At 41.6% G+C, this 26,875-nt stretch overlaps 1 pseudogene; it reads right to left on the reverse strand.

Moving 5' to 3' along the window:
• Positions 1–26,875, reverse strand: part of LOC143389380 (AT-rich interactive domain-containing protein 1B-like) — a 112,245-nt pseudogene that overhangs the window by 17,959 nt on the left and 67,411 nt on the right.

Genomic DNA, 26,875 nt, shown 5'->3' on the forward strand with positions numbered 1-26,875 from the left:
TCCCCTATTATGTATAGTTATAATGTACCAATAAAAAAAGGACAATAAAAAGAAACAGTACCAATATCCACTGAAAACAGTCAGTAAAATTAGTTGCTTCACATTGTTTATAGTGAAAATTATACTGATCCTTGATAAGATTATTTTTTAGTAAAATATGTGGGAATATACTTCATTTTTGAGGCATAAAACATTTATACCTTTTGACTGGGTAATTGCTTTCCTAAGCATTTATCCCAAGAAAATAATAAAAAAGAAGGCTTTAGGCAGAGCAATGTTTATTCCAGTGTTATCTATCTAGTCTAAATGTAAATAAAGGAAAACAGGATAAAATTTTTAGTACAACAATTGGCACACTATTGTGTTGTTTTAAAAAAAACAAATTAGAAAACAGTGGAGAGTCTTGGGGAATGAGAAATTTTTTAACAGGAAAAGAAATAAGAAATGATACAAAGTATCAATGAGCCTTCTGTTATTTTAACACCCTCTCAACACCTGGGTGTCTAAGCACAGCCCTTAACAACTCAGTTGTTTTTAGAATTATAAAATCAGATTCATCACGAAAAAACACAAGTTATTCTGGTTTGGAGCTCTTTAATGTTGCTGCTGCACTTCTGAGATTTTACTTTAAAGGCTCCAGCTCTATCGGGCATCATGGTCCTTAACATGCTGGATGTTCAGCAGATATTGGTTCCACATATTGACTGGGCACGGGTGAGGTGCCTACTGAACTCCGGTCTTTTCTACACCTGGGTACAGAGTGTAGCAAACTGACAGGCAGGCAACAGCCCTGCCCTCTCGGAGTCCACAATCAGGGCGTTCACAACTGGAACCGAGGGCAGGCAGGGTGGAGCTGACTGGAAAGGAGAACATTTGCTGTTACTGTTTCTGCTTCCTTTCCAATGAAATACTCAGGGCTCACTATGATTAGCATTATTCACATGTCCCTGCCGAGAAAACGGAGGTGAAACAAGTACCCAGATTACAGGGCACACTGTGAAGGAGGCAGAAATGGGATCGAGTAGATGATTTCTTGTTAGAAAGACTCTCTCTAAGCACAGACCTTCTGGCCGGATTACAGACCTGCCTGGCCCTTGGTTGGACTGGTCACAGGTTGTGCTCTATGTGCCATCCACCCTGCATGCCTGGCACACAGAGACTCGAGATTTCTCGGACATGAGAGAAGACTATCTCTACTTTTTTTTGGACTATCTCTACTAACACAGGGATTTATTTTATTTATTTTTATGTGGTGCTGAGGCTCGAACCCAGGGCCTCACACGCACTAGGTGCACTCTCGACCGCTAAGTTACAACCCCAGCCCCTAACACAGGCATTTTGAGGAAAAAAATTAATGACTGCTTACAAACAAAATTTTGGCAAAACCGGGATATGCATATTGAGCAGGTAGGTCATAATAATAAAAGGGGTAAGGCAGTCTTATAAATATACGAGGGCATTATTTTTCCCTTTACAAGGGGGAGATATGAACTGCAGTAGAGGGGGTAGAGAGAGAAGAGGGGAGGGGAGGGGAGGGGAGGGGGGATAGTAAAGAATAGGAAAGGCAGCAGAATACAACAGACACCAGTATGGCAATATGTAAATCAATGGATGTGTAACTGATGTGATTGTGCAATCTGTATACGGGGTAAAAATGGGAGCTCATAACCCACTTGAATCAAAGTGTGAAATATGATATATCAAGAACTATGTAATGTTTTGAACAACCAACAATAAAAAAAAGAAATAGAATAAATAAATAAATAAATAAATAAATAAACAAACAAACGAGGGCAGTCCTGCAGACCAGCCGCCCCCAGGGCTTCAGATGAGAAACCGCCTGCTCCTTAAAGCAAGCAGGTTCCCCACAGCCTTCCTGAAACCAGGCGCACAGGCTGTGATTACAGAATGACCCTTATGTACAAGTACTCACATTTACAGCTAATAAAATTAGAAATAAAAAGGAAGAATTCTCTCTTGCCAGGGTTTTCCCCTTTCCTTTCTAGGGGGAAAAAAGCAGCCTTTAGGAGGAGGCAGGTCTAGCTCTCTAGGACGTCACTACCTTTGCCAGAAGCTACAAATGTACACTCTAAAGTAAACAATGGAAAGGTTACTGAAGGTTAAGTACATTCACAGCTTCACACAGAACAGCCAGGCTCCTAGCTGGGAAGATAATTTACACAGCACTGAACCTAGTTCTGATGGGAGGGACGTGGGGAGGAGGATGAGGAGAACAGCAGCTGATGTGTCCCAGGTCTGGTGACTGGAGGTCAACCAGAGGGCACCTTTGTTTATACCCCAGCCCCTTTCTCATTTATCTTTCACTGAGGATTCCCTAGTTGGATCTGTGACAGGTTTTGTGACATCACCTGTCAACTAATAATAGAAATTCAGTCAGCCACCTGCCAGCAAAAATGGATGGGTTTTTGGTTACAGCCTTACTAATTGAATGTACAGCTTCTGTGCCTGGTTCTCCATAGAGCCCTTCAGCTCCCTCCACCCTCTGGCCTGCTGGGGCCACCTGGTTGGTGGTTCATTGTGCCTGGCTGATGTCTGGAACTGCTCTGCGATACTCTATAGGTTCAGTAATGGAGACCCCTTGGTGCCTTTAGAGATGCAGACCACAGTTCAAGGCCTTGTCCAGGTTCCTGTGGGCACACCTGGGTGTCTGGTGTGCCTATGCAATGTAGCCCCAGAGGCGAAGAGGTCATGCCTCCAGTGACCGACTATACGGATATCTTGAGACACAGAAGCCACATCAAATCAAAGCTGTACCAATGCAATGCTCTTAGAATACAGCCAAGTGATTTAGCTTTTTCTTTTCATTTCTTTTTCTTGGTACTGGGGATTAATCCCAGGGGCACTCCACCATTGAGCCACATCCCCAGCCCTTTTATATGTTTCTATTTAGAGGCAGGATCTCTTTGATTTGCTTAAGGCCTTGCTAAACTGCTGAGGCTGGCTCTGAATTTGTGAACCTCCTGTCTCAGCCTCCCCAGACGCTGGGATTACAGGCATATGGCTGTGATTTAGCTTTTTCATTTGGTTCAGAGACTATTTGGACAAAAATCTAGAATGTTTCTTGGGAATCATTTAGTTTAGTTTACCTGGATGTGCTGATAGGAATAAACTGGAATCATGTTCTTCTTTATTTGGTACTGGGCATTGAACCAAATGCGGCTTACCCACTGAACCACATCCCCAGCCCTTTTTTATATTTTATTTAGAGATAGGGTCTCTCTGAGTTGCTTAGGGCTTGCCAAGTTGTTGAGGCTGGTTGTGAACTTGTGATCCTCCTGCATCAGTTTCCTGAACCTCTAAGATTACAGGTGGCGCTACTGCATCCTTCTATAATTGTGGTTTTTTTTAAGTATTTTTAAAAAATATATTAAAATATTTGATGGATTTTTATTTTATTTATTTGTATGGGGTGCTGAGAATCTAACCCATTGCCTCATGCATGCTAGAAAATGCTCTACCACTGAGCCACAACCCCAGTCCTATAATTGTGTTCTTAATGACTTCAAAGAACACTTTTTTTGCTGAAAATTAGATGAAAGATTATGGAATAATCTTTTATGAGATACTGACATGGAGAATAGTTAGGAAGATTTTTTAATTTCCTTCTTTGGCAATATAAATGTTTCAGAGATACTCTCCTTAGTGGTGGCATTAGGCCCAGACAGGCCACCAGACAGGTGCATGGACAACTGATGCAAGGTCTGACTTCGGATGTGAGGACGCCACTGCTCACTACCCTCTGGCCAGTCTTTGTGGGGTCCACAGAACTCAGCATGGTGCTCTCCTGGCTGGCCACTGACTTCACAATCAAGGCCAGGAAGCTCTGTTTTCACTGTCTCCTGTGTCACAGGCAGGACCCCAGCTCCATCTGATCCAAAGGGTGCATGCACAATCTAACCTCTTTTGTTTAGCTCAAATGTAATGCCATCCTAAAGGCAGCAGTTTTAGAAAAGGGGAAGGAAAGAGCCAGTGGTTAGAACAGGCCTCCACTTTCTGGAGGATCTGGACTGTGGTGAGGCCTCAGTGCTTGGCTGAGGCATGCTGGGAGAGCAATCCTCACACAAGCACAGACTGTTCAGGGACATGCTCCTTCCCTTGGATCTTTGCAGACATCACCACTTTGTTCCCTGCACCCCACTGAGTTTTTATTTTGGAAAAATAGTTTCAGAGCTGTTTGTGGCAAGCTTCTTTCATTCTGTGAACTCAATGTAACATGCAATTTAAAAAATTAGATTTCCCAGTTTTTCAGAAACACCCTAAGTGACAAAGGCTCAAGATTTTTAAGGGTGGGGTCAAAGAGGAGGATTCCTCCTTATACTTGGAACCTACAGGTCTAAATCTAGGTGTATTTTCTACAAGTGTACTCCAGGCTGAAAAGTGTGTACGTGAGACGGCTTGACTGGCAACCTTAGATACCAGCTTTGCCAGCAAGACAGGAGCTGGAGGCAATCATCAAAAGGGAACAACTCCTTTCTCTGCCTTCTAGGTAACAACCATTTATCTGCTACAAAGACATTGTCATACAAGCTGAGGCATTTGGTGGGTTCAGTGAATGAGCTAGAGTCAAACACCCCAAATCTGACCTCCTGTGGCCCTGCTGCGTGGCTATGAGGAACTTAGATTCTTCCTGCCTTTGCTTTCTCAGGGGTATCTAACAGCATCAAGAGCCAGGATTGATATGAAGGCAAAGTGATGAGCATGCTGAAAGCTCTTGGCCCACTGTATACAACCAGAACAGAGCGACAGCTTTGCTCAGCGTAGGCTGTGCTTATACCAGCAGTGTGTGTAGCCTCTGTCTCCTGTGTAGGGACAGGGAACAGCACAGCAAAGTCACTGCTGAAAGTCACTGGGCTTGGAAATGTCCTCTGTAATGACGAGTGGCCAAAAACAGAATTGGTAGGATTTTCTCTGGTGGGAAGGTCACCTAGAGCAGAGCATGCTGCCAGCTTCTTCCTGCCTCAAGTACTGCATTTACTATCAGAGTAAGAGACTTGGTAACTTCAAATCTGAATCCTAAGTGGGAGAATGAAGGCCAGTGGGAGAGCTACAAAGAAGGGTAGGCTCTCCCAGGGGCTGGAGAGGCAGCCACAGGCATCCTATCTGCCTGGAGAGCCACACGCATGCAGGGTCCTGACTCTGGACTCCGTCTAAGCTCACCACTCAACCCCTTTCAGAAGTAGAGATGGACGGATCTTGATGGTGGTTCACGGGATTCCTGCAAAGTGAGAACCTGCTGGGTAGGGGACTTCAGAAACCAAGAATGAATTTCATTTTGCTAATAAACAAACCTAAACCCTGGGAAGAGGAAGGGTTGGCACTAGCCAGCTGTTATACCTACAGGTGACCTGGTGCAGCAGGGCTAAATTTCGGAACAGGTGAATGTGATGTTTATTTTATGCAGTTATGTGGCAAATTTAAAAATTCTTGTATAAGAAATAAAGATATATATCTCAGAATTGCAAAGTCCATTTTGACTAAATTAGGTAAAAGCAAAAGAGTGAGGCCTTTCAGGTGCCGACCACAGAGGACAACACCCCAAATCTTACGCTCACTTTCCTAAGCACTGCCAGTGGGTACAATTAAACAATAAAACAAAAGGAGACACCACTTCCTCTCAAAGGTCTGGAACGCCCCTCCTCTCCTCTCTCCCTGTCCCCACAGCTGTGCAGCCTCCAGTTCTGGCCTCTAGCACCCTGGGCTTTCCTCGGCCAGCTGTAGCACTGCCACCTACCAGGAGATGGTGGCTGGAGTTTGGGCTGCTTCTTCGTGTCCCCGGTGCTGAAGAATTCAGGTGGGGGCTCCTCCCCTTGCTCGATCTTGCACTCAAAAGCAAACAGGTACTTGATATACTGCTTTTTCAGGGAGCTTGCTGCACTTCTTGAAGTGCCAACATTTAGGTTGGTTGCCAGCTCACGCCACTTCTTGTTTTTATTTACCTAGCAGAAAAAGAAAAAGAGAAGAAACAGCAGGATCACTGGTTTGCAGCAAAGTGGCTTGTTTAAAGCCAGGAGACAAAAAAAGCACTTAATATCTTGGTTGACTTTTTTTCTTTGCCTCTTTTAACTAATGCTCATTACTCCCACTTGCAGCGCAGACAGCGTTCAGAGTTATGAAGCCATTAAGCAACCTGCTAATACTGACATAAAGGCACGCTCACAGAGGCCTTCTACTGGCTCCAGCTCCTGAGGCCTTGCACAGGGTTCTCCAGTGAAGGGTACTCCTGCTTACACCCATCCCACCCCATGGCCAATTAAGCAAAAAGGGCATCAAAGAATGGCTTTAAAAGTAATAGCAGTTTTTCAATTTAAGTGTGCTTTTCTCCAACAGCCAGTACTTCCCAAACTGAGACTGTAACTCTGGCCATGTCCATCTGTCCACTGACCTCTCACTGGAGGATTCTTGTGATGTGGGCAGAAGCAGCACCTGTGCAAAGGTGGTGAGTCCTTGTCACCAAATGCCCCCAACTTAAAAACACGTCATGGTGCCGTGGCTCTCTGGCTGACCACTTTGCCCCCAGCTCAGAGGCTGGGTGGGGACCAACATTTGTAAGTACTGCACAGGATGAGCCCACTCAGGCTGGAGACATCTCCACTGCAGAAGGGACGGGGACAAGTGCAGTGGCAGACAGAGCAAATGATAAGGAGGTCCTGAGGTACAACATAAAGATTCAGGGCACTATTTCACCTCATTCCCTCCTGGGAGCAGGTTATGAAAGGTCAGACACACAGTGAAACGTGGAGATCTACAAATGACTTGGAGCAGGATGTGCCTTTGGTGTCTGCTGTGCTAAGTAGCGCTGAAGGGTCAAGGAGACAGCAGCTTTTCATGAAATGTTGAATTTCTAGAGTCCATCTTTCTTACAGGCTCTTTACGTCCATGCATCTAGTACTAAATGATGCAGAATAAACCAACTGTGGAATGCTAAAGGAAAAGCCTCTTCTGCCACTTAACACAAGACTGCAAACAGCAGGCCTGTGGCTGCCTCAAAACCAGTCAGCATGCTGTTTGGGGCAGCCTGAGCGGGTGAGTTTGAGCTGGTCGGTGCACAGGTGCAGCTGTCCCCAGCTACATGTGAGTAACCCTCTCATTAGTAAGCTAGCAAAGATTCATGTCTGCAGATCCAATCTGGGTATGCACTGCTGAGAGAGTCACAATAAGGTAGCCCGACAACTGCTACATGATACCAGTTTGATGGTCTTGGTGATTCTGAAGTCTCTGTTGGAAAAAGTCTAGGTGTAGGAACGTGGGGAGTGGGAGAAGGTGGTGGGAAGAGGTATCTGGATCACTCTCTCTGATGACCATCACTCACATGGGTCTGTGTCACTTAACTAATATCCAAGGATGCAGAGTCTTGGAAAAAGCTTTAATTGTTTCTGTCATAGGCCTTAGTCAGGTGTCTAGGTGAAAGGGTGTCCAGTGGGAAGGCCAAGAACAAAAGTCCCCTCTGTGTCCCCCAAAGTGGTAGCATGAGACACAGCAGGCCCTCAGTGACACTTATGAATGAAGACTTGCCCTTGGATAGTGATCTGGTCACCTTGGTCACCAGGATTGGAGGCTGTCTCCTGGGTGGGACCCAGGAGATTTTCACACACAGCTGGGGTGGAGAACTATTGGGGGATCAAAAAGGCATGTTTTGGAGTCAGATAGATCTGGCTCTGCTACCTACTGTGGGAATGTCCCTGGGCCACTATATTATTGTACTTTATCCTGTTATTAGAGTTTCTTCATCTATTCTACCCCATCCCCTGTACTAGGTATTGAACCCAGGGCCTTACCTGTGCTAGGTAAGCATTCTACCACTAAGCTACTTCCCCAGTTTTTTTTTTTTTATTTTTAATTTTGAGATAGGGTTTCCCTAAATTGGGCCTGTGATCCTTTTGCCTTAGCTGAGCTGCTGGGATTACAGTCTTGACACATGGCCTCCTCATCTAGGCTTTGGGTCTGTTGATCCTCTACCTTGTGGGCATATAGAAAGACAAAGGCAACAGTGTGACACTAGCTCATGATTTAGTACCCTCACATGTTTCTATGACAGGATACATCCAACCAACTAGGCTCCTTACTGAAAAAATGGTAGGGCTGGGGTGAGCAAAGTAGGTGCCCAGGTCATAAGATTTAGGGGACACTTATTTTGAGAGTTAGGCAGTAGCTCACCAGGACAATGAGCACCTCCTGGAGCTCTGTACCCAGGCCACCTCGCCTGTTCCGCTCTAGCCCAGCTCTACTACAAACCACACAGCAGCCTCCTCACTGCCCAGAGGTCATGGACGTGGCTTTACCAGGATGACTTAATTTCTGTGATAAGTTGCTCTGGACAGAGGGAAACAGTGAATGTGATTTATATCTGATCCAGATAAGTAATTCAGCCATTCACAAAACATTTCTAAAGTGTTTATATGAACTCATGGCAGATTCCAGAGAATTCTAGAGCTACTGAGGTCACACTGGATTGTGGTAGAGCCACCCCTTTCCCCAACCAGAAGGTGACCTTCCAACAGGTTTAGCATTTCCTTTGTGAGAGAAAAACCTGATTCCAACCAGGTGTAGTGGTGCACTCCTGTAATCACAGTGGCTTGGTAGACTGAGGCAGGAGAATGATGAGTTCAAATCCAGCCTCAGCAAAAGCTACATGTGAAGCATGTAGTGAGACAGTGAGACCCTGTCTCTAAATAAAATACAAAATAGTGCTGGGGATGTGGCTAGTGGTCGAGTGCCTCTGAATTCAATTCCTGGTACCCCAAAAAAGAAAAACAAACAAAAAACACCCTGAGTTCACATATTCAATGAAAGCTTCTGTAAGATTCTGCTTGCAATCACTTCTAATTCATTTACTCATTCTTACCTGGGCCAAACCTCCAATCTCTTTGACACAGACATAGAGCCGGAACAGGTCCAGGGGCTTCTTGCCCACTGCAGGCAGACTGGAGACCGGGGAGCCCCTCTCTTCCATTAACGTCAGATACCGGTCCACCCACAGCTTCCTCTCTGGCTCGTTCCCCAGCTCGTAGACCTTTGTGATCTTCTCCCCAGTGGTGGTGGATGAACTGGACTTCTAGTGCCAGAGACAGCATGTGGAGATGGGCAGGGAGGTGGAGGGAAGAAGGTGAGGAAACAGTTGTGAGCCCACCAACAAGAAGAGACGAGAGTAAAAACTATTGCTATCACATGACAGTCAGGAATGAAGGCTACTAGTTCAGGCACAGACTACACATTCTCTTAGTTAAGATTTTACTTTGACTTTAAATAAAAGGGCCCAAACTTTCCCTTTTAGACACTTAAAAAACTAAACCAAAATAAACAGAAACCTGCTTTAACTTATAAGCATTGAATCCCAGAAGGCAATATTCCAATGAAGTGTCATTGCATTTTTTAAAAGAAAAGGTTCTAGCTCAGAGAAGGATCACAGTGAATTAAAAATATTACCTGTCATATTGCAGAGCCCCCAAACTAAATCTATTCCTACTTTTCCTTGTCACACCAAGAATGGCTAGTGTGGGGCTGTGGCTCAGTGGCAGAGTCCTCACCTGGCATCTTTGAGGCACTGGGTTCGATCCTCAGCACCACATAAAAATAAATAAAGATATCCTGTCCATCTACAACTAAAAAAAATTAAGAAACAATAATAATAAAAGAATGGCTAGTGTGTGTCTCATGAAAACCCTGAATCACTCAGAGGAGTGACAGCGGCACTTGCTGAGAAACACAAAGTCTGGCCCTGAGCTGGCGCATGTGCCGGGCCAGGGATCAGCTCTTCCTGGCTCTCCCCACTCAACACTGCCTGAGCTGCTCTCAGGCAAAGGGGCTCTCAGGTTCTTCTTTTAATAGCTCTCAACTCCTGCTCCAGCCACACGTGGGCCTCACCTTCAGCACTTCTGTAAAAATGTTCACCTTCCCTCTGGATCGTGGATCTGGCCAGGTGGCTCTTTCAGTTCTATGTAGCCCTACTACATTCCTTCTTATCTTTTGTCTCTATCCTTGTAATAATGTATATGTATTTATAATATCTGTAATGCTAGGGTTATTGTGTAAAACCACTGCTAAGTTTTCAATAATGATTTCCCTGGGGGCCGGGGCTGTGGCTCAGTGGTAGAGGGAGGGCCTGGCATGTGTGAGGCACTGGGTTTGCTCCTCAGAACCACATAAAAATAAATAAATAAAAGAAGGGTATTGTGTCCATCTACAACTAAAAAAATTAAAAGAAAAAAAAAGATTTTCCTGGAACAAATAATTTATTTCATTCTTTCCTGAGTATTTACTAGGCTGTCACTGGCAATATAGTCACTATTTGAAACAGTCCTGTTTTTTTTTTCCTTTTAATTTTTTTAGCATTAACATGGTTTAAAATATATAGCTGAAATTTGGTGTGTGGGGGGGTGGTCAATAACATGACTGACACTGTGCTTGGCTGTTACACCTTATTTCTTGACATGACCCTTAGTAATAAGTCAGGCGCTGAAAAAGAATGCCTGAGAACGGAACCCTCAGAGCCTCTAGAGTGGCAGCTCCCATCTGCCATGCCACTGTCGAAAGCCATCTGGCTGCAGTATTAAGCCTTGACCTTTAGAATTACTGAGGCATAAAATCTTTACATAAAATATATAATTATGGGTGACGCAGTTGATGTAGATTAAAATGTAGAATGATAGGATAAAAAATAGTGTGAGCTTTTGAGAACTGACTTTGCTGTTGATGTTAAAACTTCAACTCACTTAGAAATTACCATGATCATTGCTACTTTGTGGTACTAGGAATTTAACCTGTTGGCTCACTACCACTGAGCCAATCTGAAGTCCTTTTTAAAAATTTTTGAAATAGGGTCTCGCTAAGTTGCTGAAGCTAGCCTTGAATTTGCAATACTCCTGCCTCAGTCTCCCAAACTGCTGGGATTATAGGCATATGCCACCACTTGTGGCAAGAAATTATTTTAGGTAAGAACTTAAAACATACATCCATATCCATCCATATATTGTATGCCCACATGCATCCAGGTTATGTACACATATGTCCTTCCTTCTGTGCTATTGTACCCCAGGATTATTGGAGGTGGAAGACAAAGTGTCTACACAGCTCACACTGGACTCTCAGATTGACTGCAATGCAGGACATGGGTGTTATCAGCAGGATGCTGCTGCCAGGTACATGCTAGTACTGAGTACTAGACACACTAGAAAAAATAAGTCCTGTGTTTTCCACAAGTGAAGTTTTGAAATAATAAGAAAATGAGGAAGAAAGTATTACCTCCTTTAATCAGTTAAATTAAAAAACGTCTTCCTTCTTTCATGTCACTTGTGAAAAACTGAGAGGTAAAGTTTGAGATTAAAGATATGAGAAATAAAAGCAATCATTTCAATTTAAAATGACCAATTTTATCCTTACCCTAAATTTAAGATCCATTTGCCACCTATTTAGTTTTAAAAACAATTTTTTTAGTTGTAGTTGGATATAATACCTCTATTTTATTTACTTATTTATACTTAAGTGGTGCTGAGGATTGAACTCAGTATCTAGCATGTGCTAGGCAAGTACTCTACCCCTGGGGCACAACCCCAGCCCCTCCACCTGCCATTGGTCCTTTCTAAACTGGGGAGTGGCTAATCATGACTGGGGTGTAGACAGGTTGCTCCTGCTATCGGAAGGCAGTGATGCCTATAACTTGGAGCAGGCCTGAGGTACGATTAGCTGCTTAGTTTGCATATATGTATTTTAACTCTTGTCACCTTTCTTTGTTAACTTGTGCTATCTCAATTTGTTCTCCTAAAATTAGAAAAATGTATAAAGACAAAAGGTTTATTTTTAATATTAAGATCTTCCCCCAAAGTACTTTTATGGCACCATAACAAAGGACACTGCACTGCACAGTCGGGCCTCCATCTGTGTGACAACAATCCTGGGGGACTATTTCAATCTGCCAGCACTTCATGTTTCCTTTGCAGTCCTTCATTACACAGTTGGTAAAATTGTTTGGCGTGTGCTTGTTGGTCTGACTGCACTCTTGACTAGACTTTAGGTTGAATCCATAGCACTTAGCACAATGGCCATAACATTGATGGTCCTTATAGACATTTGTGTATAAAGGTTCCAATGGAAGGAAAAAGTGTGAAAAGTCTGGCAGCATTCAAATAAGAACCAAGAACCAATTCAAACTGCCTGTCCACAGGATTTCAGTGAGAAAGGTGTGAAGTGAATGTGGATGCAGTCAGCAAGACTGCAGGCTGAAAGGCCTGCTCACTAGCCAAATTATTACCAGAGCTAGGATCTGGGTGTCTGAATATAGAAAAAGGACAGGAGGAGAAACAAGGGTCAGTAGATAAAGAGCACATGTGTCATCACTCTCTCCACTGACCAGGCTCAACACACCTCTTCTTGACTGTAGGCGTTAGCCATGGGCTAAGGATGCAGCTCAGTGGTAGAGAACTTGCCTACCATGTATAAGGCCCTGGGTTCCTTCCCTAGGACTGAAGAAAACCAAAAGAAAAAAATTAATAGTCTAAAAGGAAACCTCTAGATAAAGGTCTTTACCATAGGCTCCCCTCACCATGCCCCCAACAATGGACAAGCTATGGCCCTTCAGAAAGACCAGGTAACTTTTCCAGGTCAACAAGGACCATCTAATGCTGCTTGGGTGCTGTAAAAATTACATCTTACTGTTCTGAAACTGTTGTGGAGGCAAAGAAAGGAATGCAAATTGTTAAAAAACTACAGCAAGACATTCTTATGGTGCCACAAATGTTTTCATTGCATATACTTTAATTAAGCCTAAAAGTACATTTCCCTCAAGCCTTTTAGGCAGATTTACATTTTCACAGTCTTTACCATATGTTTGGTGATATGTATATGTGCATGTGTATGGACAAATGTTTATTTTTATTTTAGAATGTTTTGTAACAAAACAATGTTGGTCCACAGTACACTGTCAAAGCAACAGCAGGCTTATTATTTTGCCTCTTTCAGTCCTGCTGTTAGATGGGCTTTATTAGGGACATTATTAAGAACAATTGCAAGCACAAATTGAAGTGGTACCTCAGACAGAGCAGTTAAATATTCCTGAATTGCATATATTTGCAGTGACTGGATAGTGAAAATGACATGTGGTCCTTCATGATGCCCTCCTTTGGTCCCCCTTCCTGAATTACCAACTCATTAAAAAAGTGGTTATTGCACAATATAGAGCAAGAGTATGACAACTTTCACTTTAGCAAACAGCTTCTCTAGCACCAGAGCCAAAAGTTTGCTTGTAAAATTTTAAACATAAAACAATTTAGAAGACTAAGGAATGTAGAAATATATAGTAAAAGTTAATATACAATTTCAAGTGTAATTGTATTAGAAACAGAAAATGGGGTCAAGGATTATTTGATTTTCTTACATTTAAGTAGAAAGTGGGATTTTGATGAGCTCTTCCTACAGACTTGCTGGATGGAGACAATCTGACCAGTAAGCTAGAAGCCAGTACCCACCCTCAGTCATTCTTTGTAATTCTGAGATTATCGAGGTCTGTTTGTAGTGTCTTTTTTTTTTTAGTTGTAGATGGAAACAATACCTTTTATTTATTTATTTCTATGTGGTGCTGAGGATGGAACCCAGGGCCACACATTTGCTAGGCAGTGGTCTGCCACTGAGCCACAAACCCAGCTTTGCAGTCTGCTTTCAGTAAATTATTATTCTTAATTATTGTCTGAAGTTTTAAAGGTTTTTATTTTCTACCTCTGAAATTTTTCCTCTGAGTCAATGTGCGAGTGTGTTTGGAACGTTATTTGAATTTTACCTTTTCATTTAAAAGCATTACTGATCGAAAATGCCGTTTCCTATATAAAGAGAGGAAAGAAGGAAGAAAGAAAGAAAAGGGGAGAGAGGGAGGGAGGGAGGGAGGGAGGGAGGAAGAAAAAATAACCAGGGTGGATTATGGGGAAAAAAAACCCCACACAATGTTGCTGCCTTCTGAGACTCAAAGCAAATAACGTAGAGACACCAAAACTAAGGAATCAACTCTCCCTGTTCTTCAGCCCTGCTTCACACATCCTGGAAGCATTGCATGTCTCATCTCAGGTTGCAATGGAAACACATCTCCAGGGAAGGCAAGAACAAAGTGCCCTTTCTTCCTCTGAAAAGGGAAACGCTGGTTGTACCACAGCCCCGTGTGAATTTCACAAACATTTACTAGAAAGACTAACTCTTCAACCCGTCAAGCTCTATTTATTTAACCCAGTGAGTGGATAATCAATAGCAGACTCCTTCTGGGTTTTGACTAGATTGCCAGATCCCTCATAGCCAGAATGGTCTTCCCTCTGACTCACTTTGCTTGGGCTGTGCTCTTCAATTCGTTGTCTTACAAAATTAGTCTGTTAATTAAGCCTTCTTGGCAACTAATTACATGTTAAAGATATTTCAAAAAGATCTTTTGATTCCCTATATGAATGTAAAACAAAGGTTACTACAGCACATTACTCTCTCTCTTTTTTTTTAATGACATTGAATTAATTTCTTTAGTAGGCCCAACTCTAAGGACATTAAGGCTAAAAGAAGTCCCTGATACACACAATACCATTTGTTATTTATATATCATATGGAAATCACACATATTTCAAGATTATCAGCAGTCTTGTGCAGAACACCATTTTTCAACCTCAACTGATTGCAATATAGGTACACATTATAAATCTAAAAATTCACATGCACTAACATTTCTGTAAGTTTGTTAATTCAGACATATGATTTTAAAATGAAGCAAGGCTGATGTTATGCCACACCATACCCAGGTTGTATATTTATTTATTTAGGTAGGCAGTTTTGAAATATTTCAGATGGAACAGCCCCGGACAGACTTAGCTGGGCCAAATGTATCACTTAGTCCATAGCTGTCATCAGTTCCCATGTAAATGGAGAAACAGCTTGTTTGGAGAATGCCCCCTGAGTTCAGACCCAGCACGTTTTGTGCGGGGGCACTTCACAAAACAGCTGTTACCAGAAACCAACTTTTACAATGCACATAAACAGTACTCATTTTATTACCAATGCAATCATTTATAAAGAAAACCTTTTCACGGATCAATAATAAAGAAAAAGTCTTATAAAACAAACCAACAAGGAAGCATTAACGTAGAATTAATTAATTATCCAAAAACCCCCAAAAAACAAAAATAACAAACAACCAGAGCCACTTACAGGGCTTGATGGAGTCTTTGGCCAGCCTGGGCTGCTAATGCTATCGCTCTCATCTCCATGAAAGGAGGAGATGCCAGCAGAGCTGGGGAACATTGGGGAAGGGACTGGCAGGTTGCTGGGGGTTGGGGGCTGAGAAATACCCTGAGAGCTGTAGCTATCCTGTGGTAGAGGAATAAAAAAAATAACAAAGGTAGGGCAAACTTTATTTAAAATAACAAAAAGTATATCCAGTTTAACAGACTAATTTACATATATATATATATATATATATATATATATATATATATATATATACATACATGTACAAACACACACACAAACACATGTATAAGGTATTAAAACAACATTCTTAATTAGTATGATTTGGTAAGTTTGCTGGATGCTGGATAAGTCCACAAAAAAAAAAGAAAAGTGACAACCATTCTGTGTGTTGAAGACCTACCCACCGAAGGCCAACTTATTATCAATATTATTTAGTTATAACAGAGTAGGTGACAAATGGAATAAGCAACTGTTTACATGCTCATCAGGGTTTGGAAGCAAACACTAGGTATGTATATCCATCTATTACCTGGGTGCCAGAGGGCTTAGTGACTTCTGATATCCTCAGTTCAAATAATCTATAGTTTGGGAAATTATCTGAAACTTCTTATTGCTTCATTCAAATTTTTTATTTATTGCACACGGTCTAGTCTATAATAAGGGAAGATGATTAGCCAAATGACTTCAAAAACAATAATTGGAAAAGACCTTTTGCAGGGAAGGCTGTGCATTTCTTTGCAAGGTGCTGGGGTGTCCCTGCAGCCTGGCACACTACTTCCAATCCTCAGCCCCTTGACAGCCAGCTCAGATCACCACCGCAGGGGGAAAGCCACCCATGCAATGGGCTCCTTCTAGGCCTCACAGCTTCACCAGAGAACACTTAATTTGCACACCTTTATCACAGATACTAACGGACATCTTCAGGTTAAAACTATGGGTTTTGATTTCTTTCTAAAGGAAGAACAAGGATTCAGCAGGGAATTGGTATAACTATCCAGGGAATCACAGCTGAACTTCCAAAGAAACCCGCTGTGAAAACCATCTGTACAACCCTGACTGGAGGGGCTTCAAGTGAGACATCAAACAGATGCTTGGAGAGTACAGTGAGGCGGGGAGGCGAGGGGGTGGGAGAGAGCATGAGCCTTATAAAGGAGGGGAAAACAGAAAATGATCCCTGTCAGAATCACATGAACCCGAGGTCTGATGGGCAGGACCCGGTTCACATGCTGCAAAGGCAAGAGTGCTGGTTCAGCCAGGCCGTACACACAGGGCACCATGTGCCAAGGGTGGGGGTGGCAGCTTTAAAAAAAGACTCCACAGATTGCCCACTACAAAATGATTATTGCACATATTCATATATTACTATGTTTTAGAAAATAATTAGTTTTAATTATAGCAGAGAGTGAGCAAGCTCTGGTGAATTAGCTGGCAAGCTCCGTGTTGCTAATTTGCTAATATCATTAGCATCGCTGCAGGTTGAGACCATAGGTCCTGCCAAAAAAAGCCTACCGTGCCATGTGCCCACGAGTTTACAACAGCACACTCAATAATGCACTCTGAAATCCTGTATTTTCCACCATGGAAACACTGGCTGGTTTTTCAAAGCCCATTCGAAGCTCTGTCAGTCTGTCAGCCCTTAAAGTCATCACAACACACACAAATCATAATTGGGATGTTTTTCTTTTTTTTTCAAATTACTTTCAATACTTAAGACTTTAAGAACTGGAACAAAAAGCTTTTTCAAGTGATGCAGCTGCAGAGAAAAATCTATTGGGATCTGCCGCAGTCTCTGGCTGGGCACAAATCACGAGTCTCCACACAGCTTGTAGATTCAAACAGCAATTCTTTATTCCCGAACTCACACTGGCCGTCTACAAACACGTTCTGGGGAAATCCACGTTCTCTGCCCAAATCCACACTCTGCCCAAATCCACTACTTTGCCCAAATCCACTACACATGGGCTTCTGTCTCCCAAAATATACTGTCTGACCCTAAGAACTCAAGAGGAACTCAGCAGCAGGATACGCCCTATTCTAAAGGGGGAACACCCTAATCTCCTATTATGCTAAACTGCCCTATTCTAAAGGGGGAACACCCTAATCTCCTATTATGCTAAACTGCCCTATTCTAAAGGGAGAACACCCTAATCTCCTATTATGCTAAACCGCCCTGGTCCTTGAGCAAGGTCACCTTTCAGAAGTCCTTCCACTAGACAGCATGGGAGTAAGCTGGCAAGAAGATTGTCATACCTACTTGGCTGATGGCTCCCAGCAGGGATCAGCTAAAAATGCTGTTATTTTTGTGAATGTGTGAAACCTCAAAAAAGCAGCTGAGAGATATTACACCAGGAAGACAGCCTTGTTCAAAGTGCTGGAGTGATTTCATGCAGTTTCATCTCTGAGGTCTAACAAAGAAAGAACCTGTACATTGAAAAACACTCCTTCCAGAAGAACAGAAGGGTCAAAATCCGGCACAAGGTGAGGAGAGGGCCCTGTGCACCACAGCTGCACAACCCTGCTCTGTCTCTCATGAGGGTCGCAAGAACAACAGCACCCAGCTCCAGAGAACGCCAGGAGGCCATGGCACGTGGCTTTGCTAAGGCCTGCTTCTCCACTGGTGACGGCTTACTCACAGTTGACAGTATTTCTAAGTCATGCCTGAATATTATTTTGAAAATAGGAATAGTAATATCATATTTTATGCATTAAAGGTGTTAAAGTACACATAAGCAATTTCGAATCATAAAGAACTGGGCTAATATGTATTATGATAATCAGTGATAATTACTGACTTAAAAACCAGACTTACATGACTATAAGCATATGTTGGTTTGAAACTCCTCAAATTTCTTCATTCTCTATTATACATTTTAAAATGGGCATTTTGAATGTGCAAGTAAGATATCTGTCAAAAATTGCATTGCCTGATAAATGAGAACTGAGGAAGGCATGGCTGCTGATCAGCATTGCTGACATTGCCCAAAATCCTACCAGTTGTTCCTTTTGCAAGTCAAGTTTTGCTTCTTAGGAATGTGTAACCTCAGCTGTATTTCTCTGTGTCTTAAGAAATGCCATTACTGCCCAAGAGAATGGGGAATGAGAGGATTTACTGCTTGAAAAACTTCTCAATAAGTCATTGGTCATCTTCTTAATTTACAGAGGAGGTGATGGTGATCAATCACCAGAAGATACATCCTACCCATTAAAGTGAGCCCTTGGCCTCCTTCCAGATCATCCAGTTGAACTAGAGGGTCTGTACCAAGGGCGTGCATGGGATGGTTTCTCTCTGCCATTGGCTTTCAGAGCACGATTATAAGTTTTGTTATTGTATCAATGATCCTAAAGCCCAAAGGAGCACGGTTTTGGAAAAGTGTCTGAGGTGATTAAATGAAGTAAAAGGAGGTTTCTATTTCCTAGGAATAACTGGAGTAAAGAATCTTCTAGCCATTTCTGAGCACATAATTGACCCTTATCCGTGTAGATAATGATAGTCTATAAAATTTGGAAATGTGGGCTGGGGTTGTGGCTCAGTGGTACAGTGCTTCCCTAACACATGTGAGGCACTGTATTTGATCTTTAGCACCATATAAAAAATAAACAAAATAAATTTACAAAGGATAAACAAGAATGACTTTTTAAAAAACGATTTGGAAACATGATGTCAATGGTTAGTTCAGGGACTGTAAAATGCACAGTGAGCATCAAGTACCCATCCCTTTTCTTTTCAGAATATGGAAAAAAAACAGAAGGCAGACTGAAGGAAACAGAAGGGTAAAATAAGGACAGGAGGAATTGAAGAAAAAATTTAAATGTTGTACTTCTAACCAAGGAACTTGTCATGGTTTAGATGTGTGGTATCCCCCAAAAGCTCACATGTAAGAAAATACAAGAGGATTCAGAGGGGAAATGCTTAGGTTGTGAGAGCTTTAATCCAATCAGCAAATTTATCCCTTGATGGGATTAATTAGGTGGTAGCTGGAAGCAGGTGCAGTGTGGCTGAAGGAAGTGGGACACTGGGGCCTGGCTTTAGGGTACATATTTGTATATGGCAAGCAGAGTCTCTCTTTGCTTTCTGATCATCATGTGAGCTGCCTCCCTCTGCGACAACCTTCTGCCATGATGTTCGGCCTCACCTTGAGCCTAGAGGAATGGAACCTACTGTCCCTGCCTTGAGGCCTCTGAAATTGTGAATCCCCAACTTTTCCTCCTCTGCAATTGTTCTTGTTGGGTCTTTTAGTTGCAGCAGCAAAAGAGCTGACTAAAACAGAACCCAAAAGTTAGAGGAAGTTAAATCTAGAATCATAAAATAATATTGTAGTCTGGTTAACTTGGGTCAAATCTACAATCATTTTTATTTTCAAATATTGTGGAACTTTAAGCAACAGCTGTTTTCTATATCCTGTAGTTTGTGAACAGCCTGCCTCTGCAGACATTCCCTGACACACTGGCCTGAAAACCTACTTTTTCTCCTGACCACATCAAGGCAGGTCTGAGGTGATTATATGCTGCCTCCTGACCTGCAGGTCTGACCAGTGAGTTCTTTGCTCTTCAGACAGGAGAAAGACTTTGGGAAATAGGAGCAATTGGGAAACTTTTGGGAAATAGGAGCAATTGGGAGAAATTTTGCCTTTCTTCTCTCTTGCAATCACTTTATGGAGACTAAAATGAGAAGTGGCCCCTAAAGAACAAGCATAGATAATATACTCTTTTACGGAGTGGATTTAGTGACTCCAGTTTTTAAAGCTATTTACAAAAAATTTTCTTATACTTCTTCTACTTTTAAATATATCAAGCACTTCTAAATATTTAGAAGGACTTGATACTTCATATAAGAACTTGTCTGCTATGCATACAGCATGCATATTAATAGTTACAATATGAGTTATCTTCTAATCTGAACATTTTGACCTTGAATCATTCCCTCCTTACTTCCTTATCTCCACCTCCAGTCTAGTGGACATATGTGATGCTTAGAGATGGTTGAACAAATTCATATCTAAAAGTGGTCTTCAGAGGACAAGCTTTCTTGTGAATTTCAACAAGAAATGTAAAAAAAGTTCTAATTTTTCTACTTTGTCAAATACTAGCAACCTCTTTAATATGTAGACTACTTGTTGCAAATTTGGGACTCATTTTTCCTTTATATCACAACAAAACAAAATGCATAAAACATACAGAAAAATGTTGTCTGAAAATGAACACACTAGCATAAAACCTTTTGCAATGGCTTCCTTCCAACCTTCTTCAAAATACTAAACAAGTACAGATGGTACAATACTGCTCACAACAGTGGTTTAATAATTCCATTCAAAAAAGATAATATTTCATGTAAATTTTAGAAAAAAAGATATTTTAAGGGTGACATTTTACTACCTTCAAGTTTAACGTACATCAGGCACTTCTAAACATCTAGAAAGACCAGGTATTTCAAGCAAGAACTCAAATTGGTTCAATGTGCACACAACTATCTTGAAAAACTGTACACATGTAATAATACTTTTAATTTTAAAGGGTCTACCTATGAACATTCCCATACTTCACCAACCCAGTGGGCTTTCATACTCACATTTTCAGAAAACAATCTTTTCTAGGAATTTTAATACAAAATGTAAAAATTTACTAGTTAACTATCACTTGCCATACACTGGCAATCTCATTAACATCTAGAAAAAGTACATAGCATAGATTATTACTCATTTGTCCCTTGTGCACATTATATACAAATCAAAATAAAACAAAATGCACAGACATAAGAAACAATGGTTACTCTTTTCTCATAAGCACACTGGCATAGAACTCTGCATTTCGTCCTCTTCAGAGAACCAGTGCACAATGTGTATGCACCCTTGAAACAACATTTCAAATGAATTTTAACAAAAGAAAATTTATAAAATGTGTTATATATTTACAACTTCTACTTTCAACATGAAGATCAGGCACTTCAGAACATCTAGGAAGGCTTGATATTTCCAAAAGAGTACTTAGCATTGTCAACTATAAATTCGATAATGAGGAATAAAATGCACACATACACACACACACACACACACACACACAAACAATGGTTTTAATATGAAAAACATCTTTTACATGTGACCAGCTTGGCACAGGACAGTTTTTTCATTCTTCTCTAGGGCTTCTAATCCATGTCCTCTGATCCAGTCAACAAATGTGGGCCAGTAACACTGCTAGTGTCACTTCTATCATACATAGGCATCTTTACATCTGCAATGTCCAGATACAGGAAGTTTTCTCTTAAAAGGTGGGGAGTAAAGTTAAAAACAACTTTTACATGTTATATACATAGGCTATGGAGAGCAGAGCTCTGAGTTCCTCCAGGAGGTATAGAACAGGAGTTTTCAGGCTGTGTCTAACCCTGCTTTACGCCATTTTTGTAAACTCAGTAGGTTGCCCTGAGTTACTCCACTTTGAATCCAAATGCCAAAGAAGGATAACTCCACACCTTGTTTGTTCAAGTAAACAACCACCATCTGCCCTGAAAACCATATGGTACAAACTGATGAACAACTTATTCATGCCAATTTATCAAACTAAATCAGGAGCACCTGGCTACATGGACATCCCAAATCATATCAGGAACTAAAACACAGGAGCTTATCAACCTCACTGGATACAACCCACTCACCTGAGACTCATGAAAGAAGGAAGTCCCCAAAACTGGACATGAGGGCTCCCTGATCGTGTCACCTGGTTATCCCTCCTGAGTCTTGCTCAAGGAAAGAAAAAACGTGTCAGCAATGATCCTTTGGTTCTGTCCCTGCAGGGTTCAGCACAGTAAGGTTTCTCCTGCCTGTGAGGAAGATTCATGGCTCACTCCAAGCCTGCACATCAAGCTGACCCTTTAAGCTGATCTTCTGAAATTCCCTTCAGTCCAGATCCTCTGTCTTAACAACTCAGAAGAACTGGTTCATTAAAACCCTATCTGACTACCTACGTGGTCTTTGCATTCATATCTGCCAGCTGCCTGTGCTTTTGGTACAGCATTCTGTGGCTCCCTTAACCCTTTCTTAATCTTTCTACGATATATATATATATATCGTATGTGTGTGTGTGAAGTACAATGTGTAATTTGAGTGTTACAGATATCAGAAATTGTAATTGGAATAGAATAATAGAATTTGAGATTGCCCAGTGACCCACCAGTATTCAGTGAATTGCATCTCCTGAAAGTGGTGTAGCTTGTGAACTGATTGTTATTCAGGAAATTCTGACAGTGTGGAAAGTTGGCACAAAGACCTAACAAGGTCTTTGTTAAGGCATAGCTTGCTCAAGACACAGGCCTTCTATTAATGGCCAGTAAGTGCCTCCTTAGGGTGGTGGTCATCTTCAATTGGCCAAATGTGGCACGAATCCCTCTTTTCTCTCCTTCATGGAATCAAGACCACTGGCCCAAAGGTGGCAAACCGTCCACCCATTGTCAACAGGGTTTTGCTCACCTTGTGGGCTCCTTAAAGCCTCAGTTCCATGTTATCAGGATAAGGTGAGGTCTCACCCAACTGGCATGGAGCTGTCACCCTATGACCCAGAGCTGCGCACCTGCAGGGCTCCATTGTCCCACCTAGTGTCTGAGCTTTTGGCAGCTCTCTGGCTTTAGCCGCCAATGCTTCTCGCCACGCCACGCCACTCAGCGCCCGCTGCCACACAGAGGCGCCTTCCTTGGCGGCTGGCGGGGACTTGCCCCGCAGTAGAGGGTGGGCTCTGGCTACCCTGCACCCCCTGGGTCCTGGCTCAGGCAGGCCAACATCACCTGATAAGAGGTCAGGGTGGGACGGGAAGAGGTTCCTGGTGCTTTGAGGCCCGGCAAAGCCAGTGCACAGCCACAGAAGGCTCCAGCTCTGCCTGGCAGAGGTGACCCTGGCTTGGGGCCGGAGGCTCCAGGTAGCACAGAGAACAGCTGGTGCTCCGTTTCTTATGGGGTCCTCTGCGGAACTCAGGTCCCTGACTTTGGTTTTACTGCTTGGGACACTACTAACACCACCACCTCATCAGTGCGCATGTTCCATTTGAGACTCTTCTGCTGCTCTTTTCAGAGTTGACCCATCTCAGTTGGACATCTTCAGCTCAGGTGTCATTCAAAGTTCCTTCCTGATATCTTCCCCCGCCACCTCAAACCAAGTCGGGTCTCCCTATGATGGGTGCTCACAGAACCATGTGCCACTCCCCTATGGCATTGACCATTTGTTTATTACTGACATCATTTGATCGGTTATTTGAGTATGGAAGTTTGAAGTTGGTATGATTGATTGATGTTTGTTATTGTCCAAGTTCCAACTTAATGTCTAGAAGGAAAATCCTCTGGATATAAAGAAGAGCTATCCCAGGTCTCAGGTACAAGTGTGGTACACTGCAGCTAACAGAAGGACCCACCAACTGTGAACAATAGGGAAAAGCAGCAGGAGAGGAGATTAGGAGGGAGATGGGCAAGGATAAGATTAACATTTAAATCAGTGTACTTTGGAAAAAGCAGATCACACTCTATATCCTGGAGTGGATTCATCCAATCATTTGAAAGTCTTAATAGAAACAGACAGGACCTCCCTCCCAGGACTGTGCACTGCCAGCTGACTGCCCTCAGACCCAGATGGCAGCTTTCCTCTGGGTCTCCAGGCTGGTGGCCTGCTCTGCAGATTTAGAACTGGCCAGCCTCCACGAAAGCACAAGCCAATTCTTTACAATAAACCTCCCTCCATATATACAAAATCTATTGGTTCTGATTCTCTAAAGAACCCTGTGCCAATACAGATGCCTTCAATTCTTTTTAGACACCAATCAATTCAGAATTTTGGAGCTAATTCTGAAACTTGCAAGCAGCTTGGTATTCTGCACACTTACACAAAGAAAAGGGGTATCAAGAACCCTTCAAACCTGCTTATGAAACTCTTACCAGATCTCTTCTGGTTTGCCCAGTTCCTAAACTCTGCTGGATATTCTTTGTTCCACTATCCATTTGGCTTTCTGCCTATATTTTGGATTCTCTACTCCAGTCATCCCCTGGGATCTCAACAAATGACTGATAGGGCACCCAAATGGGGAAAGTAGGCCTTTGGGTCTCCTACAGAAAATCTCTGATTGACCCTATGACCCCCTGTCTTCTCCTAACACTTGAAAATATGGTTCTTTGTGGCTATTCTGGTTACTCTGTTTGTTATTTTCCCTTCAAACTTGGTGCCATCCCTAGTACCCACAGACTCTGCTCCTGCCAGCGTCTCCAGCAATTCGACTTTGCCTTTGACAAAAGGCACACACTTAGGAAGTGCTCACACTAAGGAAGTGCCTAAAAGTTCTCCCCACCTACAGAAGAATTAAACATAGTTACACACACATACACACACCCAATAGTGAACATTGCTTATAAAAATAAATAAAATTATTTTTCTGTATCCATGTTTTTATACTAATGTATATTTATATATTTGTTTTGATGATCTAAAGCTTGTTTGTAGTAGAAGTCTCCAGAAGAACTCATGGGAACAATATGCCCTTAGTTATGAGTTAAATATACCAATATATTTTCCATCTTTATACTTGAAAGTCCATATGGATGGATATAAAATCCTTGGATTCTATTTTCTTTTCTAGGGGATATTGAAAGTATCACCACAATTTTATCTGCAATGAAGTAAAGAAAATATTGATGATTAATTGACCTTTTTCACTTAAGAACAGTGTGGTAACTGTACTGAAGTGTTTGGTTGTGTCTTTTTTCTTTGAAGTCTACAAATTTCATTAAATATGTCTAAAAATTGGTCTATGTGGAACAATTTTTCTTAAGTATGTAATAAACTATTTTTAAAAATGTAATTTTAACCTCTTTTCTTCAGGAAAAATAGTTAGAATTTACTATTCACTATAATTCTATAGTTTTGTACTTCTTTTGAGACACTTATTATATCATGCTAAATCTCCTTGCATATCTTTAAATTTACAACTTTCTCACAAATCATTTTTATGTTTTTCATCTCTTTTTGGCTATTTTATCCACTCTTCTGTGTCTTCCTACTTAATTTTAATTTCTGAAATTATTTTTGAATTTTATTCATAATGCTATATTGAGATCTAACACATGTCCAATTATGACTTGTTATAATTAATACCTTGCATCATTATCTTTATATAGTTTCTCTTTCTTTGAAATATGTTATAGTTCTCATCTTTTTGTGGTCATCTTTTTTCTAGCATGTTTCCTTTGATGGAGAAGTATATTCTGTCACATATTTTTCTTATAAGATGATATAAAATTCTATCTTAATATTTCTGTTATTATATAAGAAATTAGGGGATTTTGTTATTTCTTTTCATTTTGTATTTCTAGAATACCCACTTCTATTGTTTCAGTGTGATATTCAAAATATGTTTTCTTTCTTTCGGATGGCTCCTGTTTTTCTCCTTCCCTTTCCTCCAGGATTTCTTCTTGTTTTATCTGTAATGCACAGTTCCTCAGTGTGAGGATTTTTCTGAAAGAAAACTTTGGTGTCCTAGTTATGTGTCTCAAACTTTTCATTCTCTTTAGGGCTTGTACCGACGCTCTGCATTCACTCACTTTTAGAGCTTGCAGGTCCTTTCCAAAATCAGCCTGCAGTTTTAAGTTGGCTTTCTGAGGTTTCCAGTGAGCCGGTGTCCCTCTGTTTTGCTAAAGGAATTATCCTGACCATTAGCTATCTGGTCATTTCCCATGGTATCACCCTGCAGATTTCACAGCATCATGGGTATTGTGGCTGGTGAAATCTTGTCCTCACATTGCTGTATTTTGTGGTCTATGTTTTTAATAATATTAAACAGTGTGAATACAAATATTTTCTGGTGTAATTATATTATTTGTGTCTTTCTTGCTGCTTAGACAGGGCTTGAGAAAGATTTTCAAATTATACTTTTATTTCCATTTTTGAGAAAGTCCTTGAGTTATTTATTATTCTTCACTATTCTAGCTATTTCATATTATTATTCTCACTTTGTGGAAGGGAAGGTTGGGCTTTAGGGATTAGGCAGTATTTTAAGGTCAAACCTCTAGTAAAAGTTCAGATATAAAATTATCAATTTTTTTCAAGAGTATGAATTACTGGATATTTTCATCAGCTGCTTTTAACCCCAGGGAAAACAGAAAATGAAGAGGTGGAGAATAGGAAGACAGTCTGTGCTAGTTCCATGTTGAGAAAATGGAACCATCATAAATCCTGATGCTTAGCTCATGAGAAAATGAAGGAAGGACAGTGTGTCCAGGGACTTCCAAATTAAGAGAAAACCATGAACTGAGAAGGGTCAACAGGGATCTGTGAAAGAACATTGTAAAACATAGGCATGACTTTGGCTTCTATGAGAGGGCATCAAAGTTTTGCAAGGTGTGCACAAAAAAATGATAAGAGAACTCATTAGTGTAAATTAGGTCTTACAGTCTTGGGCTCTGAATTATTCACTGACACTAAGTCCAAGAGCAAGAGCATGGAGAATAGGATATATCAAAAGAATGCATGGATCAGTTGAATCTTAACCATAGCTGGAATCCAAGTGGTACGCAACGAATAGAGAATCCAGACTGTGAGGCTGGAGAGTAAACCTAGGAGAGGACAGCCCCTGATGAAGAAATAATAAGAAGAATGACTCATTGTTTCTGGGAAGAGTGGGTATGGGTGCC

Source organism: Callospermophilus lateralis, unplaced genomic scaffold (assembly GCF_048772815.1).
Source record: "Callospermophilus lateralis isolate mCalLat2 unplaced genomic scaffold, mCalLat2.hap1 Scaffold_73, whole genome shotgun sequence".
NCBI classification, from domain to species: Eukaryota; Metazoa; Chordata; class Mammalia; order Rodentia; family Sciuridae; genus Callospermophilus; species Callospermophilus lateralis.